We start from the raw sequence: 17187 nt of genomic DNA, 5'->3' as shown, positions 1-17187 counted from the left end.
TAAATGAATGGTTCATACAAGGACAGAACTCACAGCCTTGGCATTATTAGCATCATGCTCTGAGCAACTGAGCTAATCTCCTACAGTCACTGCTTGGGAGCAAACTAGAGCACAGATTTCATATGAACTTCAACCCTATCAGTCACACCAAACTCTGCACAAGTATGAAAAAGTTCACATGTTCAGGGCAGAAAATCTAAGCAAACTTTCTGCACAGAAGATTCAAAATGCAAACACAGCATGATTAGTGCTGGAATTTATATCTACATATAGATACATACACATATTCATATAACAACCAAAACTGACTCCACAACTTTCCTCAGACCGGCCCAATTTTACCCACTTCTGCAACGGTGCCACAAGGTCTGATCAACACTTCAGTCAAGTTTGTCAACATACGTCTGTCTAACTATAAACTAATGCAATCATTTTGACACCAAATCATCAAACATAATTTTTGCTGTTGTTTGGGAGGTTTTTGTGTTTAGCAGCAACTTTAAAAAAATCATTCAGTTGAAGCAAGAGGACTGTCTAAAGTTTAGTTGTTGAACACAGGGTAAGATTACATGGAACTTTTTCCAATGACAAACAAGGTTGACAGTGTCCTCAGAACTTCAGTGCAAAAGCATTTCTCCTTTCTAGTGTAATCATGAATTTAATTTTAAAAAATCTTTTTTACTGCATAGGAAACACAGCAATTTCACGCTTTCATATTTTGCACTTGCAAGTCTCAAAACTTGTCTTACAGCACAGTGCAAGTGGCACAAAGGAAAGCAAAACCCTCAACCTGGCTGCTCTACACTTAACAACTCACTTTGAAACAGCATGTTTATTACATGTTTTTCTCTTAGCAGGAAAAGTGAGCATGCTTGTGTTTGCAGCTCCTCCTCTTTCAAAGACACACAGCTGCAGCTGTAGTAAACAACCACTAGTCAGGAGCTGAGAAGGTCAAAGTCTGGGTGCTGCATCCATTTCAGCTTTTCTAAAAACAAATTTTTTATTTCAAGAAATTAATTTTTTTACTCACTTTGCAGTTATGTCAAGGAAAGGCAAACGACAATCATTCTCCAACAAAAGAAACCAAGATACAGTATTTCAAAAGCCACAAGCAAGACACTTCAGTAAGCGTTTTCAGATCTCCATCTTTATTAATGAACAAACACATCATTCACATTCTCCTATTTTACTTGATTCAAATGAAGACTTGGTCAAAACCAACTTTGTACTGATGAGACCTGTTCCACAAAGCAAACAACACTTACTGAAGGAAAGAGCAAGGAGGTTGGCCACGCAGAGAAGTGGTGCCAGCAGCTGAGCAAGGTTCACGTAGGTCATCCAGCAGCCTGAAGCAAGGAGGCTACAGCACTTTATGTCTGGGAATGCTTGCATAAGTGGACATCATGCACCCAGCCATGAGAAAGGGCATTCAGCTTTCCCTTATTTTACAGACCGTCCAAAATCTAAACAATGGGATACCCCAGCAGCACTGAAAACTCCACCAAATTATGCAGGTATTCTGCAACCCGCTGTGCCGCAGAGTGCTCCCAAAGCACCCAGGCGAGGCATTGCCCACCTTCCTCAAATACATGGTCTTTATTTCTATTTAACTGTGGTGATTACCATCACACACCACCTTGGTCTAGGCAAAGAGGAAAACAGTCACTACCACAGGGTTCTGCAGCCCAAGCCCTCCACTGGCCCCATTCTAACATCTCCCAGGGGAAGAGCTATTTCAGCCCCACAATTCTGCCTCCTCTCATCTGGAGTAAAACTGCTCATGCATGTTCAGGTCTGGCTGATCCTGACAGAAACAGCTGGCAGAGGATTCCACGATTAGCCTGTCCTGGAATCTTAAAGTTTATTTTTAAAAGTTGTTACACAGAGTCTTCTTGGGCTGTCGGGGGCCTTTCCAGAAAAGGTTTTTCTACAAGAAAGCAAAGAAAGGCCTGGAAATATTATAATGAACTACTGCTGGGGGGAAAAAGACAGAATTAAAAATACATGATTTCCCATCCCCTCTATGTACACATCTGATATTGCCTCACTATCAGAAACAGAAAACAAACAGTATCTCCCATATCCTAAACACCTTCCCAGCCCATCCAGAATAGGTGGACTCACTCATCAAATGACCTACGACATGCATCTTTGTCAAAAAGCTTTTTTCCCTCCCAGTTCCAGGTACCACGCACAGTTTAAAAAAAAAAAAAAAAAGGTGGGAATAAACACTAAAAGAGGAGAGAAAAATAATTAGAATGAGGAAAATGCCACCACTGTTGTTCTGGAGGCAGAGGGGGGGAGCGGGTGGGGGTGCTGGCCCGGGGAGGGGCGCGCATGGGTGTCACCAAGGGGGTGATGTCATCCACCAGCCTCCAGCCCGGGCACCTGCCAGCAGCAGCAGCGTAGCAGCGGCTGCCAAAGCCTCCGGCAGCACGGGGAGGAGAAAAAAAATAAAAAGACAGTGAAAAAAAAATCCGCAATGTTTCCCTTCGCTATGCGCGGCTGGTTTGTGACGATAGGTGACATGCCAGCTTGCAGAGAGCGGTTTCAACTTGATTACGTCCCATTAGAAAGATATTCAAGACACTCCCCCTCTCCCAGCACGAATAATAAATTAAAAAAAAAAAAAAAGGCAGCCGCGGTTTATGCAGCCTTACGTCACTAATAAAATGCTCCTATCGCCCCATCTGTGACCTATTCAGCACAGCTACTAATCCCACGCTGCGACCACTTTGCTGTTCCTGTGCATTTCAGAGTTGCAGACCAACCAGAGAGCAGAAAATGGAGCCCATATGCCAGCGCTATATAAAGCAACCTCACAAAGTTGCCGCGAAAAATCTACCTGCCGTGGCGAGACGAAAAGTGAAAAGCAAAAAAAAAAAAGAAAAAAAAAGGGTGGTGGAGGGAGGAAGAAGAGTACTATTTACTTCACGATGGGTAGTTAAAAAAATAAACTAGTTTACTGTCTATGGGGAAGGGGGGCTGCCAAGAGCTAGGAGGATTTTACAAGCTCTATACAGACCCCGACGAAGTGAACTTCTCTCCAGTGCTTCCTACCGAAATGGCTCGTACCTCCTCTCCAAGCGCACAAAACATCTTATTTCCCAAGCAAGCCCGTTTGCGGGACTGAATGCCATGCCAAGATCCGAAAAAAAAAAAAAAAAAAAGCCCCAAAAACCGCTGTCTGAACCGGAGCATCGCATCCCTGCAAACCACGGGGAGGAGAATATAAAATAACCCGTCTGGAAGCTCCTATCCGCCTCCCCCAACATCCAACCACCAGCGGTGGTGCAGGATTTTGGGGGAGGCGGACAGGAGCCACATCTCATCCCAGAGGAAATTTCATCCCAGCAGCGGAAAGCTTTCGGAGGGCTTCACAGGGTGACGCGGATGCCATGGGGTAACCATCTCCCGCAGCGGCTCTGGCTCACGCGTTAGATGTAAATACCAGCGGTTTGCTCTCCAAGCCCCACTTCTGCAAGACCGAGCATTTGTTCCGCAGAAGAGAATTATTTCTCTAGAAGGTAGTACAGCACGACACTCTTGCTTTTTTATTTTTCCCCCCCATAGCGTGTCACAGTCCGATTTTTCTCCCCATAGAGCGTTACGCTCCGGTCTTCCCCTCCACAGAGCGCTACACTTTATACTTTTTTGATATTTGTATTTATGTATTAATTGCCAAGCCCCGAATGCGCACGGGGGCCGCCCGCCCCCACCCACACCCCCCCGGGGACGGCAGCACAAAGGGCTGGGCGCTCCCAGCTCGCTGCTCATCGCTCCCCGCTTATCGCTTTTCATTTCCCCCCCTCGCTTTTTTTCACCGCCACCCCCACCGCTTTTTTCCCCCTCCTGGAGCCTCAGCGGGAAAGTTGAGGGAAAAGTTCGGGCCGGCGCCTAGCACCCTACCCCGGTATCGCTGCCGCCGGGGCACCGGCAGGGATGGAGGCAGGCGGGAGGAGGGGATGGATGGAGCGGGGGAGGGAGCGGGGGAGGGAGGGCACCGCCGTTAACCCCCGGCTCGCCCGGCGGCGCCGGGGGAAGCGGGGGGGCGCCCTGCCCCCCTCCTGTTCTTTAAAATTATTTAACTTCAGCATAGGAGCGGTATTTTGTTTGTTTGTTTTTTTAAATAGCGGCTGGCTGGGACAGCAGCAGCAAAACCCATACTCATTAGCCGTTTATCCTGCTAAGAAAGGGAATCGGCACAGACCTGAGCAGAAGCGGCAGAGCAGGAGAAGAAACTGTTTCCTTCCCTGACACAGGGTCCCCGCTCTGTGTCTGTCTGTCCGCCCGCCCCGCGCTCCCCGGGCAGTGCCCCGCGCACTCGCACCCGCACCGGCGGAGGCAGCCGGCGGCCGTCCCCGGGAAATGAATGGGGGCAGCCCGGGGAGCCGCGGCGCTCGCTCGCCGCCGACTTACCCGCGTCACATGATGAGCCCGGGCAGGGTGGGCCGGGGGTGGAGGCTCCCGGCGCCGCCTGGCCGCGCCTCGCGTGGGGCCGCCGCGACACCCCGCCGGCCGCTCAGACAAAGGGTCCGGACCGGTGTCCCCCTCCCCAGCTACCGGCCCCTGCTCCGGCCACGGCGGGCGCCGGTGGCGTCGCTGGCATGCGGCGCGTCCCCGCCCCCACCGGCAGCCGGGCGGAGGGAGGGGAGGGAGGGAGGGGCCGCGCCCCCGCCCCGCGGCCGCCCCGGTGCGCCGCCCGCCCCGCCCCGGGGGGTGGGGACGGGAACGCCCGGCCGCGCCTCCCCCTCCCGGCCCCGGCCCCGGCCCCGGCCCCGGCCCGGCCGCGGGGAGGGGCAGGGCAGCGGGGCGCCGCGGGGAGGGGCCGGGCGCGACCGGCAGCGGGGGCGCCGAGGGGAGGCCCGGGGCGAGGGGCGCCGAGGGCGGGCCGGGTAAAGAGGCGCCAGGGAAGCTCAGCGGGGTGCGGGGCCATGGGGGAGCCCGGGGGGAACTCGGGGCGAGCTCGGGGCTCTGGGAGCACCGAGGGGCCAGTGAGGGGGACGAGGCTCTGCGGACGCCCTGGGGAGCCCCCGGGGTGCGAGGCGCAGGGGAGCTCCGAGGGGTCGGCGCGGGGCGGTAGCAGCGCTGAAGGGGCCCGGGGGGCAGGCGGTCGCGACACCGAGGGGCGTCCCGGGCAAAGGACACACGGGGCGGTGTGTCCGCCAGGGCCGCGCCGCCGGAGGGTCTGGCCGGGCCCGGCCCCCGCCGTTACCTGCGGCTGAGCGCTGCAAGCCTTTCCCTTCTCTTTTATTTTGTTTTCTTCGCACAGCCAGACTGCAGCTCGTGAGAAGTATGCGAGGCGTGGGGTTGTGGTTTTTTTTTTGTTTTTTTTTTTTTGGTCAGCGCTCGTAAGCCCGAGTCGCGCCCCTGCAAACTGAGAACTTCCTTTATGGGGAAGATTTTTCTCACGTAAGGGCTGCGGATACTGGGTTGTAAAGGTTTAAATAACAACATACAGAGGAACGGACTCCATAATCTTAAAGTTTGTTTGAAACACAAAGTCTTTGTTACATTCATGTTTTAAAAGAAGAACTTTCAGAACCTTAGGAAACAAAAATATAAACCCTAAGAGTCAGTTAAACATTTAGAATCAAATCTCTATTTCTTTTCACAAGCATTCTTACGCATGTTTGCACTGTGAAGTTTTTTGGTGGAAAGATCCTGGTCCATGCCTGGGCAGCACTGAAGCTATTAAGCTGGTCTGACGGGTTACCTAGGGATTCTCTTACCTGGCGATTCTCTTAGCTAGGGATTCTCTTGCCTTGGAGAGCCTTTTGTTAATGTAAAGCTGATGTGGCTGTTTTCTGCCTCCTCCCCTGTGGCTGGTGTTGCATAAAGTAAACACAGTGTGGCCAGAGCACAGGTTGAGCTTTGACCAGGGCTACCTGCTTAGATGGTTTCTGGCAATGGTCAGGGGCCATTCAATTTAAGGAACCTTAATAGCGTTTTGAACAATCAGGGTGCTGTGCTGACCCCTGGCAGAAGCCATGATCAGAGGAGGTCCAAAACAGCAAGTTCTTTATGAGTCCCACCCCTTACTCTCTCAAATTCACAGTCAGCTCAACAGTTCGTGAGAGTCCCAGTCATAACAATTATTGGGTAAATAAAAAGCAAAAAGAGGGATGGATCCCGTGTCTAGGAGGTTGGCCTGTCATGTGAAGGTGTTTGTAAATGCCCATACAGCTTGTGTATTTACATAGAAAGCCAGGTGGAGCGCAGGTAAATAATTGCTGCTAAAATGCTATTACTCTCAGTAAATACAAACTAATATTTGCTGCTCATCACAGTATTTACTGAGGAAGCCAGAAGAACCAGAACCAATGTTTGTTCCCAAAGAGGATTTCATGCCAGCTGCCAGAAATACATCTACTCATCTCTTTCCCTGTAATGGTCCTCTGCCTCCTCTTGGCATAAATGTTTTGGATAATATAACTCTTCACTATTTGTCTCTGCATCTTACCTCTATTTCCACAAGGGGAAGAAAAGACAGAATAATAAATAAGAAATGTTAAAATGGCTATAAACAGAAATATATGTCTCCACAAGCCATAAAAGGGATTAGGCATAATTTGCTATTGTAATGTTGCCTCTGGTCTAATAATTTCCTTAGGAAAAAAGTGAGCATAGAGTTAAAATACAGTCTAATGACCCAAGCAACATATTTCTGATGCTAGTAGTTTAGATCAGAACCAGCTCCAGCTACTCCTGGTAAGTTACATATGTGATTCATTAAATTTCACCCAAGTCAAAAGTTAACGTTGTAACACTTGTTTTAAAAGATAAAATATGCAATCCCATAGGAAGCGGGCTACTATGGAAAACAGCTGGAAACATTCCCTGGACAGATGCATAGCTTATACTCAGATTTATCAATTAAAAAAACAAACGTGAGTAGTAACAACATTCATCCTTCTTAACCACTTGGAACAGGGAGCACTGAGTGTTCTGCAGAAAAAAAACTGGTTTCTACCTACCGAGGTTAAAGGATTAATGAATACTTGGCACATGAAAAATGAATAGTGATAGCAAGAAGAAGATTGCATGTAGACACTGTGATAAGGTGCATAACAGAGAAACATCACATTACACACCTTGCTGTGCCCTGAGAAAAAGACAAAGCTCATTTCAATTGCTTTTCAGATAAAATATTTTAAAACATCAATATTTATTTTGTCATACTTAGAAATATTTTATTTGTTTATATAAAATATCTAAAGAAATCATCCAGAAGAGGAGTTGGCTGACTGACATTGGGTGATAAAATTTGTTCTTCGTGAGTTTCATTATGTGCTATGTTGGCTGCTTACATGGTCTATTGCCTGCTACTAAAAACTATTACCCATATACATGAATTTGCAGGGCAGTATCTAAAGCAAAAAAAAAATGTGGCTACGTTTGCAAGAGGAATGTATTATATGATTATATATCAATAGATTGGTACAGAAGTAGGGATATTACACATTAGTATTTGATATATAACACAGATTTATAGAGAAATGGAGTTCTCAATCACATGCATTTATGGAAAACCTGTCCTACTAAATCACCATCTTGGCTCACTCCATACACCTGACCCCTCTGTTTCTGTCTCCTCTAGCTTAACAAAGCTGAGCATATATAGTCTGTTTGAAAATGTTCTGGCTTACTTTTTAACACAGAAATACTTCGTAAGCATTTACTATTTCTCAAGATTTAGGAAGTTCTTTGTTATTTTTGGTTTTTTTTCCCTTGAAAGAAGAAGCTTTAATTATATTTCCTCTGAATCAACAGGACTTTTCAGCATTTTTTCAGAAAAAAAGCCCTAAATTTTGAAACAGGAACCTTAATAGTGTATTGCCATATATTACTCTAAAATTAGAAATTCGTACTTCTGAAACCAGGAGGACAAATCAGCCCACAGACCATTTTTGGTTGCTTGTTTTTTCTAGAGCTCAACAAGTGTGTTTATGTGTGATTTTAGACTTTTTCTGTAGTTCTTCTTCAATTCTGCCCTATTACCTACAGAGCAGTACTACTGAATCATTTTTATTGAGTCCAACTGCTTACAATATCAGGTGGCTCTTTCCAGTCTTCCTGTAGCTGTTCTTCCCTAATGGAGTTCCCTAAAACTTACCAAAAACAAGGTACTACAAAATCTCCCCTTAATGTTCCTCAGCCTCTCATCTTTCCTGATTTTGTTCTCCACTGATAGAAAATTTTCTTCTTTGTTTTATAATTTTTTCTTAGATCCTAATCCATGTGTAAATAAATAATACTGTTCAATGCAATTTAGCAACTTCCACCTTTAGGCATGCATTAAGGTTATTTTTTTATTAATAATCGATCATTTTTCAAAATGGAGAATGCCACCACCAGCAGAGAGCACACTGGAACCTCAGAACAAAAGAAAACAGAAAATCAATGGCATATTTTAACAATGTCTGCCTGAAACACATAAAAATACTTCTGAAATACATTAGTAATGTCCTGAATATTGAGAGACTTTTTAATTTAAATTAGCACCAGTTATAAAAAAAATTCACTTAAGTTACCTATTGTTTATTCCATTTCAGATTGTATTCAATTTTCTAATTCAAATAAACAACACACCAAAAAAAATCAACCTTACTATCCAAACCAAAACCTAACTGCATTTTTATTTGGGATGCATGGTTAGACAAAAGCTTTAACAAATTACATGATGCATTTTAGAAGACAGATTGTGTTCATTTGCTGAACTTAGAGAAACCTTTGGGTTGACAGATAATCAATTCAAATACCTACAGCTGAGGGATTGTATTACTAATTCCTTTCACAAGCCTTCCCTTTTGGATACAGGCAAATAAACATGATTTCTTTGCCAAGGAATTGACCACACCAGTAGATACAACCTTTCAGGTGTGGTTGCTGTCTTGCAATCCAGCCTGTGATCAACTGCCAAGTGCTTCCTCCACTCTTTCTCCATTCAAACTGGTGTTTAGCTCAACATGAATATGTGGAACTTGCCCCCTTATCTGACAGCTGCCAAGCTGTCTCAAGCACGAGACTACAGACTCTTTTGGGCCAGGACATCTACTTCTGTTCCTTTGAATCTGCTTAGGAAGTGTTTCAACATGCATGGCACTCTGCCATCGAATGCTAAGCTTTGTAGTCAACTTCTAGGTGGCCATTAACCAAAGCAGTCAGTCTAAAATGTGGAAGCATATCTATCAAGTATCAGGGCTATATTTCATGCGCCTTGCTCAAACAGCAGCAGTAGTATTCCTTGGGTATGAATGTTGGAGATTTTGTACACCATGTCTTTTTTCTGTATGCCATATAAACAAATTGTTTGCTCTTAAACAGGCTATCAGGAAATCTTTCCTTCAGCCCACTGACATTAAACCCCCCCCTAAAAATACACAATCTAGCTCATTGCATAAATGGTAGTGTTAGTGTAAACAATGAAGCCTCTATGATACAATAAAGTATATAACAGAGAGTAGTTCTGTTACACCACACAAGAGAGGAAAATTATAATCTGATATAATTAATTGGTGTGTGTTTTTCTCCAGGGACGGACTTCAAAATATTCAATTTGCCAGATTTAAACTAGCAATGTTGCCAAGGCACATATTCCAGGAAAGTGGGGCCACAAAGTATTAATGCTTCACTCCCTTGATCCAAAAGCTCTGTGCCCTTTTTATAACCTTGAACTGAGATCATGCTTGCTTTTTTTTTTTTTTTAAACTTGCTTTCTTTTAGAAAGAGCCCTTAAAGGCTTACGATATTATTCAAAATCCAGAACAGGAGGAACAGTTCCTTATTTAGTATAATCTGAGACTGGCAAAATTTAATAGGGAGTAGGAATTCATGAAAGGATGTGTTCTGGGGAAGGTTTGATATGTGCATGTCTTTAATGTTTGGTTAACATTTTTGCAAAAAAAAAAAAAACAAACAAAAAAATGGAGATGAGCACTTCCGGCTCTGAACACCATATCAATGCAATGCCCATGAATGCAATGGACTGCTCTGGATTTTCATTTCAAAACTCTGTAGCTGAATTTATAAACCTAAATATCACTCTAATAAAATTTCTTAGGCTATTTTAAGGTCTGTGTTCAATTCCATGATCTCAGCTCCTTGCATTAAACACTGTGGTTGTTTTGTAGACAAAAAAAAAAGGGGTCATCACTTAAACTGCTTTATAAAGAGAGGCACACAGTAGTCTCACATGAACATTAGAGCTACTACATTTCTCATGGTAAGATAGTGACAATATGACAATCTTTCCCAATTTTCCCCGTAACTCCCACTGTCTTGTGCTCTCTATGGCTCCTGCTAATTTTGTGTTACGCTGCGTCTTTGTAAAACTGATGATGTCTAATTTGTACCCTGTGCATGGGTTCCATAGGCTCCAAAAGAAGTTCTGCATGTTAAAGACCAGGAGGAGAAGATTCAAAGCCAAAAGAAAAGTTTCAGAAACAGCTGGGGGTAGTGCACAGGAATAAGGAGCATTCTGCAGTCAGGTTAGCAAAGGAAAGCATTCAGCTGGGCATGGATTTTGCATCTAGTAGACAGCCAAAAATATCTGGGATATCTTTGCAGGTATTATCATAACAATCTTTCATGCTTTTCCTGACAAATTTTAGATATAACAAATATTTTCAAGAACTTGTGAGTTTTGTCCCAGTTGTTTTAATTTAGCAAAGTTCTTTGTTCTCCATGGAGGTGTTAAATAAATTGCAACAGAATTAATCTCCCAATACATAAGAATTTAGATGTTTTCTCTTTATTCATACAGCATTCCTCCTCCCCATCTTACATCTTCTGGTGTTACTAAAGCATTCATGTTGATAACTTTTGATTTCACGGCCATTCAACTTGGCTTTTCCAGTACCAGAAACTCTTGGATTTAGGAAGCATTTACCCAGCATCAAGAATGGAAGAGATTAAGAATCAGATTAGGAATGGGGCGGAGCTCTGGGAAAAGGGACCTGCAGGTTGAACATGAGTCAGCAGTGCCCTGGCAGCCAGGAGGTCCAACCCTGTCCTGGGGAGCATCAGGCACAGCATCACCAGCCAGGCAAGGGAGGGAATTGTCCCTCCCTGCCCTGCTCTGGGGTGGCCTCACCTCGAGTGGTGGGGCCAGTTTTGGGCACCACAATTTAAGACATTAAGATATTAGAGAGCATCCAAAGGAGGGAAATAAGGATATGTCTGGAGGGGGAGCCATATGAGGGGTGGTTGAGGCCACTTGGTCTGTTCAGCCTGGAGAAGAGGAGAGAGAGATGGGGGAGACCTCATTGGAGTCTGCGGCTTCCTTGTGAGGGGAAGCGGAGGGACAGGTACCACTCTTGTGACCGGTGACAGGGCTCAAGGAAATTAATTAGATGAGTCAAGTGGGGTTTAGGTTCAGGAAAAAGGTTTGTCTCTCAGAGGGCAGTTGAGCCCTGGAACAGTCTCCCCAGGGAAGTGATCACAGCACCAAGGCTGTCTGAGTTCAAGTATTTGGACAACACTCTCAGGCACATGCTGTGACTCTTGGGGTTTCCTGTACAGGGCCAGGAGTTGGACTTGGTGATTCTGGTGGGTCTCTTTCAACTCAGCATATTCTATGTTTCTGTGGCTGAAAATGAAAAATGGTTCTTTTCAACTCTTCTGTTACGTTATTAGGTTGGCTTGAAATGCCTGGGTTTGCACCTGAGCAACATGGACATATCCATGATCATGGTGATTTCTAAATAGTATGCTTTCTTGATTTGAAATGTTGATGACTCACAAGCATTAAGAGGCTTTATCTGGACTCAGTTGTATATATCACATTACAGATGAATAAATTGAGTAATTTTTTAAATGAGTTATAGGGTTTTTTTAATGCTGAATTTCACAGATTGTTAACCATAGTTGTACCACTGGGTATCAATATAACAGTTGAAAAAATCTAAGCATTGTATTGTAGCAATTGCTTATTTAACATCTGGGCTTGTGTGATTTTTGTTTTTTGAACTAAGAGAATGAATTTGTTTGAGTGACTGCAAAGCTCAGTAAGTACCAGTTATCAATTCTCTTTCTAATGACAACCGATGACATGATTTTTACAAATGGTTGAGCATTTGGCAAATGCTAACCATAGAAATCGAATGAGCTGAAAGAAACTCCAGTCTGCCCTATTGTCGCTACTGAGCTGACAGATGGGAAAAAGAGGAGGAGGTTGTGATGCTCTCTCAGAAGCCCAGGGGCACTGCAAAATGACTGCTGAAGTGCCTTGACAGACCATAAGTGAGAGAGGAGCAGATTTCTGAAGAGCAGACATCACCTATGTTTTGCTTTGCTACAAACATTATCCTGTCTACCACAGCCTCCCCAAATGGGCTGGCCAAATTCTCTGCAGAGTACTTAGCACCAGAACTCATTTGAACCTCAACAGTGGAGGTAAAATTGAATTTCCCTGACAGAAGGAGGAGCTGGAGCCAGGCTACCTCCTCCTGCAGTTGCTGGAATAGTGAGAGGGCAGGACTGTCCTTACAGCTGCCCCAGGCAGGTGGCCCGAATGCCAGCATCTGCTGCTGCCCTTGACACTGTCACCTGCCTGGGCCCTATCAGCATGGCCAGGGTGCTTTGCTATCCTGGCTGTCTGCTGCTGTGAACATCTGCTTGCTCTGCTGGTGCCTAAGAAGCAGGGAAAATCACCCAGTATGCCGAAAAGGCTGTAAACCCTAGAAAAAGAATTGAGAAATGGGCTATGGAAGTCTGTTGGGATCAGATTGCTCAGCTTTGCCTTTCCTTACCTTTTTTTTTATTTTTTAATCTCTACAATTAGTCTAATGCATCTCCTTTGGTTTTGTAAAAAGTGACTCGGGAAGTTAAAAGTACCAAACTTCAGTAGCATTACCCATATGTGCTGCATGCCTCAGGCTAGACAGCACATATTGGTAGCCAGACTGAGAAGAACATTTACCACATTACCTCTTCAAAACTCACTTTATTTTTCTTGTTGAGCTGGCCCCCATCCAATGTGACACTCCAGCGTGAGCAGTGTAGTGACAGCAACAGCCTCCATGGAAACACACCCGAGCATGAGGCCAGCCGTGGGGTAGCCAGAAAAGGCAGCTCTGTCCTTTTCCTTAGTCTGTTTTTGCTCTGAAGAAGCTTTCTTTTCATTTTTAAAGCATTATTATGAGTGCCTCTCCTATGCTGTTGTGTCTTTGCTGTGTCTCTTGTAGCAGTGCAAAGTTACGCTGAACCTGGAAAACCTGGAGCTGTTTGCAAGGCATCACCATTCCTCAGCCTCAGAAACCTCCAGTCCTCTTTTACGTGCTGGAGCCAGGAGGGAACCTGGTTTTCCAACTGAGACACAAATAAATGCTGGCTGCTGTGGGTGGAGGTTTGAATGTGCACTAAGGAGTGACTGACTCTTGCGGACAGTGCCCTGCTGGCAGCCTTGGTGCTGCTGTGCCAAAGATCCTGCTAACTGAATGCCTCTTCTTGGCAAGATGGAGAGAGCAGAGGGAAACAGCATCTCAGAAAATTTCCTTGATGTCTCAGAATTTGACATACCCCCTGTATCACCCAGGAACAAGTGTATTGGGAAAAGGGTGGGTGGAGGGGAGGTGTTAAGCAGGTTGCTCTCCCTGGGGAGACTTTGGTGGTCAGGATGCCCCGAGAACAAAACACCTCATCATCAAGGCCATCACCATGCCTTTCTCGCCATCATACTGAAGACTCACTCCCCAGGAAGTAGCAGCATGAAAAGTTGTCTAATGCCATTATAATACAATTTATTATATAATTTCCCCTTAATATTTCTCTGAACTTTTCCTCTTTATAGTGTAGACTGCCATGAAGTAAATCTTTCAGTCTGACTATCCACTGTTTGATGCAGACAGTGAACCAGGTAGCTGTTTGGCATTGTTCCAAGTCTTTGAGCATTTCACAGGCAGCGTAAATCCAGCAAAATTTGTGCACCTACAGTGTAGCTGCTACTGTTCTAAGCTTCCAGACACCCGGCTTTACATCCACCAACAACATGACAGTAGTGACTTTCACTGCACATCACTTGTGGGCTCCCAGCTCAGAATTCATACTGCACGGTGGGAAATACCTGTTCTGGATGTGTCATGGGGAGAATCAGGTGCCACAGCCAGAGCACTGAGCAGGGAGTGTCTTAAACTAATCAAGAATGACTGAAAGCAGTTGTATAGTAAAATTTCCCATCTCAGTATGTAAGGAGCCTACACGAGTTGCAATGCAGTAGTTTTTGGTGGTTGGGAGTCACGGTGTGGTTCTATTTCGAGCTGAGCACCTCAGCCATCTTTCCAAGGAGCTGAATTAGCTATTTTTAAAATTTAAATGATACATCGGTACCCTGACCATATATGACATGTAATACAACATGTAATAAGCACATTTTAGTGTCTAATACTTTAATACATGAGTTATGAATAGTAATAATAACAGATTTGGCCAATGTCTTTGTCATATCAAACATTTCAGTTGACATCAAGAGTCACACTTGGCTTCCACATGGACTCCAGCACTTCTGACATTGATTTGGTTGCTCCTCATATCTTTGCTATCCCAAGTGCTTTGAGTAGTTATGTATAACTACTACTTGTTCACCTAGGCTAAGTCTGGTGTGAAATCTTTCAGGTGTAACAACAGATCTAATAAATCTGGGCACTGTTTCCTGAGTTAAATTTCCTTGCAAGATTTTTTGTTCCCTGATGTCTCAGACACACAGCAAATCTAATCGTTCATCATAAGGGAACCACTTACCTGGCTTCCTAAGTGATACTTCTCATCTACTGAAATTACTTCTCCAAAATCACCATGGGTTCTAGAACTCCTAAGTTAACACCCTTTATATCAATTTCCACTGCATGAGCCTAGGTCCTGATATTGTATTAATTTGAACATCTACATTGAATTAGTGGTCCTCAGCATGTTTATCAAGTTTTTGATGTGGCCCATGAATGTGTGAACTTCCCAGGATCTTTCACATCACTTTTCACCTTTTCTCTTCCTTATCTATCTGTCCTTCTTGCCTCTCATTCCAAGAGAGCCTGATCATTCTAGCATCTTTACAGTGTAATACATTGAAAAGAAACTTTGTTGGCCACTTTTAAAGTACTTTATATCACTTTATATCACTTACACTACTATAGCAATATGGCAAAGAATGCCATCTAATTTACATAAAGTCACACAGAGGTTAATTAGTATATGGAGGTTAATTTCAAAAAGAGTGCACTAGGAAAAAGCAGCAAAAAGCAATTCTTTCCTTAATTGGTTTTGTACACACACCTCCTTCTATGTTTTACAAATGTACTCAGGCATTTCTGTCTTCATTTTCTGAGAAGATTGCATGTCAGGTAGAAAGGAAGTTTGACACTATGTCTGTCTGAGTGGTTACTTGCTGACCTTTCATTGTAGAATATACAATTTGGAAATATTACCATCACATGCTATCACAATTACATGGTGAGCACTGTAGTGCTACGTTTGCATGCATCCTCCGCAATGGAGCAAAAATAATTCCCAGTTGTCTTTCTACTTGCATAATTTGATACAAATATCACGTTAGAAGAAATAGATGTTGATACAAACCTCACATTAGCAGTAATATGTTCCCATCTCTGTCCACAGGGAATGGACAGAAAGTGTTAATTTGGTGAGCCCACATGCTGGAGGAAAAGCAGGGCATTTAATGTTACAAGGCAGGGACAAAGGTGATTCATTTTCTGTTTGAGAAGAAACATTCTGGGGGCTATCAGAAGCTGCTCCCAGGTGAAAAAGGAAGAAGGCAGTCTCTGAGCCTTGCTGGATTCATCTCTAAATTTCAACACTCAGATCTGTGTATTGGTTCTGTATCCATCTCTAGATCCTATGACTTCAGTGGAAGTGGTTATGTTTTTCGACAAGAGCTTTGATGGACACAGTACAGTTTAATTTGAAGACACTTCTCTCAGCAAAAATAGCATACATTTCTACTATCAAGACCCAAAAACCATGATGGGTTATACTACAGTGTTTTTAATGAATCATTAGCTTTATCATTTATTGCAACTAGACGTCTGCTCGAGCTTGGATCTTGATAACCTAGAACTACGTAACAGTGTTGAGTTTGGCTTTTGAAATACATGTTAGAATCCTTGTGTTCACAGAGGCTTTGGAGCTGTTCTAATCCCAAAATGTTTCTTTCTCAGAAGTATATAGGAGAAATACCTGCAGCAGGGTTGAACAGCAATAGGAGACTGTGAAGACTTCAGTATTATTTCCGTCTCTCCACCGAACTGGTTAGACACCTAACAAGAAATTCCAGTGGTAGAGCCAAGGATCTACTCAAGCTGCTGGTAGAAATGGAGCACCTTCTGCCTCTGGATGCAGTGTCAAAACCATGGGCACACCACGCTGCCTTCCTGACCACTCCTCCCCTCTTGCTGCAGCAGCAAGGTGGTGGCTTCACCACTGCTCCTTTGAAGGATGAAGTGGGTTTGCAATTCTGTAAATGTTATTTCTGGTGAACATTTGTACAGAGGCTGCATAGAAACCAGACCTGATGCAGGCCTTTCCATGATGAGTGGATATACCGTGGTACAGCATCTCCTACATCACACAAAACTGGATACTACATTTGGTAGCGGTAACAAGGTACCTTGGTCATGAATAAATCCATCCTTGACAACAAACATCTCAGTGTTCATTCAAAAGATGAAATATAATAAGAACACCAACAATCAATATTGAACTTATTTATTCTATCTACGCATCCAATTTTCCTTATTATTCCTGGTGCCTAGGAAAATGTTCTTTCTCTTCCTTTAAACAACTCTTGTCCATTGTTGCTGTTTACAATCTCCTTATTGTTGCTGAGGGTTGTCTTATTCCCTCCCTGTCATCATTTAGCAAAGCTAAATGCATTTCATTATTCTAATCTTTCTTGAAAAGTCAATCCCTTAATTAGAATCTATGGTTGTGGAGCTCCACTGGTGTCCGCAGGCTAAACACAACTAAGGCTCTTTTCTTACTAATTGTGCTCACAGGCAGGACATTTGTTACTGTTGTTGATGGCATTAATTTGTTTGGAGGTTTTGTTTTTGTTTTTGTTTTTTTAAAAGACTGTTTATCTAGGTGAGAAGCAAAAGGCAAAAATCGTTAAGTCAGATTTTCAAAGGATCAAAGCCTACAAGGCATAGAAAATGATGATTTTCTTGGTTGGAATTT

At 44.0% G+C, this 17187-nt stretch overlaps 1 protein-coding gene across 9 annotated transcripts in view; it reads right to left on the bottom strand.

Annotated features, from left to right (window-relative positions):
- Window positions 1–5287, bottom strand: part of KLF12 (KLF transcription factor 12) — a 264047-nt gene extending 258760 nt beyond the window's left edge. For 2 of the 9 annotated variants that reach the window (XM_064408571.1, XM_064408581.1), the window contains exon 1: window positions 4420–4641. The gene's annotated coding sequence lies outside the window, so the exon portion shown is untranslated. Of the gene's footprint in view, window positions 1–1265; window positions 1928–3909; window positions 3932–4210; window positions 4390–4419; window positions 4647–5215 lie in introns of those variants that run through there. The other 7 variants (XM_064408575.1, XM_064408576.1, XM_064408583.1 and 4 more) reach the window with 7 other exon arrangements.
- Between the last annotated feature and the right edge of the window lie 11900 nt (window positions 5288–17187).

The sequence above is a fragment of the Passer domesticus genome, chromosome 2 (genome assembly GCF_036417665.1).
Source record: "Passer domesticus isolate bPasDom1 chromosome 2, bPasDom1.hap1, whole genome shotgun sequence".
NCBI classification, from domain to species: Eukaryota; Metazoa; Chordata; class Aves; order Passeriformes; family Passeridae; genus Passer; species Passer domesticus.
This window is presented reverse-complemented; position numbering and strand designations above follow the sequence as displayed.